Source organism: Lampris incognitus, chromosome 18 (genome assembly GCF_029633865.1).
Source record: "Lampris incognitus isolate fLamInc1 chromosome 18, fLamInc1.hap2, whole genome shotgun sequence".
NCBI lineage: Eukaryota > Metazoa > Chordata > Actinopteri > Lampriformes > Lampridae > Lampris > Lampris incognitus.
In genome coordinates, this window is record NC_079228.1 from 19784395 (window position 1) to 19786806 (window position 2412).

The following is a 2412-nucleotide window of genomic DNA, read 5'->3' on the forward strand; positions in this document are numbered from 1 at the left end:
ATTTAAAATTTACAGGATTAGTATTGTGATATCCGTTCTGACCCCAGGGAGACAGAAAGCCTCTCACCTTTCGTCTGAATAAGCAAAGGTTCTTTGATTCACGTTCTTGCTGATAGTTTCTTGCTTACAGGCGTTCACAAAACTGACCTGCTATCACTTCCTTGCCTGTTTTCACCCGTTTTCACCTCATTACGCGGGAAAAAAAGTCAAAAGAAAAAGTGCCGGTGTTTTAAACAAATGTAAGTGAACCATTAAGTACTGTGATATTAACACTGTTTACCAGACTCAGCTGTCACTATTACAGTTTGCTCAATATTATTTGCTTTAAATTTTACTTGGTCTGTTAGGTTGTTCCTGCTCTCAGGGTCGTGGGATGCTGGAGCCTATCCCAGCAGCCATTGGGGCGGCAGGCGGGGGGACACCCTGCACAGGCCGCCAGGCCATCACAGGGCCGACACAGCAGGATAAGTGGTTTGGATAATGGATGGATGTTAGGTTGTTGTGAGTTTAGCACCCTGGATAACTTTCTGTATTGATGACTCTGTGTGCAGCCATATGCTAAACCACCCAGTTTTATCAATCACTGCTCATATGAACTGGCTCTTTTCTGAGATCCCAAAATTAGTAAATTCATCCGATCCTCTCATTCATTCATGGGACAGAGATGCTGTGATGCAGATGTTGTGAAACTCATTCATGTTAACAATGTTTTGGCAGCATCCGGGTGGTGTGGCAGTCTATTCTGTTGCCTACCAACATGGGGATTGCCAGTTCGAATCCCCATGTTACCTCCGGCTTGGTCGGGCGTCCCTACAGACACAATTGGCCGTGTCTGCAATTGGCCGGATGTTGGTATGTGTCCTAGTCGCTGCACTAGCGCCTCCTCTGGTTGGTTGGGGCACCTGTTCGGTGGGGAGGGGGAACTCAGGGGACTAGCATGATCCTCCCACATGCTACATCCCCTGTTGAAGCTCCTCACTGTCAGGTGAAAAGAAGCCGCTGGCAACTCCACATGTATCGGAGGAGGCATGTGGTAGTCTGCAGCCCTCCCCGGATCGGCAGAGGGGGTGGAGCAGTGGACGGGACGGCTCGGAAGGGGGGGAGTAACTGGGGAGAAAAAAGGGAGAAAATTCCAACAAAAAAAAAGTTTGTTTTTTTTTTTGTTAATACTGTGCATCCCATTGGCTCAGCCAGATAAACTACCGCATTGACTCGGGCCTGAACACAGCACCCTGAGTCTGAAACCGACTCGGGACAGGTCTTCACTGACCTGTCAAACAAAGGCTACAATGGGAAAGAGCAGTCTTTAAAGAAGAAACGGTTCCTCGGTACTTCAGCTATCTTTATATATCATCATACTTGGGACGGTCTTGCTGAATTTCATCTCCCTCGCTCGCTCTCATCACACCATGTGATGCAGCGCCACAGGTGATTGAGGGGTGCGTGCACGTAAATATAACCTCTTTCAGCTCTTATGTAACGTGTGCTTAATACATGTGGCGATCGGTGGCGCGATAGCTTCACACATTATCATTTCCCATGTATCACCTGACTAAACAGACTGTAAGAGCTAAATAAAACCCATCTCTGCTTTCTCCACAATCCACACTACACGGGGGGGGCTGGGAGAGGGTGGGGTGAGACACAGACAGAGAGAGAGAGAGAGAGAGAGAGAGAGAGAGAGAGAGAGAGAGAGAGAGACGAGAGAGAGAGAGAGAGAGAGAGAGAGAGAGAGAGAGAGAGAGAGAGAGGAGAGAGAGAGAGAGAGAGAGAGAGAGAGAGAAAGAGAGAAAGAGAGAGAAAGAAAGAGAGAGAGAGAGAGAGGCGTCATGTTTGGAGCATGACATCAATCCCACCTACAAACCCCTCCAGTATCACTATCGCTCTCTGCAACACACAATGTTTCCTTAGGAGAAGGAGTTTATTTATTTTCTTCTGATCCATTCGGGGATGAAAAAAAGGGAGCACATTCAGCTGGTGCCAACAATGAGGTCACCGCGCTGTCTGTGCCAGTTTTACCAACTAGCGTGCCAGTCATACACAGACCCATAAACTCTCTCTCTCTCTCTCTCTCTCTCTCTCTCTCTCTCTCTCTCTCTCTCTCTCTCTCTCTCTCTCTCTCTCTCTCTCTCACACACAAACACAAACACACACACACACACTCACACACACACACACACACACACATGCACACACACACATGCACACACTAGACAGGACGGGCACGAGTGTTTCACTGCTGTTTACTACATAGAAACACACTGTGGCCTACAATTACATCACAGAGCTCTGCTAGGAATGAATGACACACCAGATTGATATTTCTGCGTGCGGGGATCAGTGAATGAAGACTGATACTGTACATGTAAGACTTGGGTGATTCATGTGAGTGTCAAAAGTTTACTTTTCACT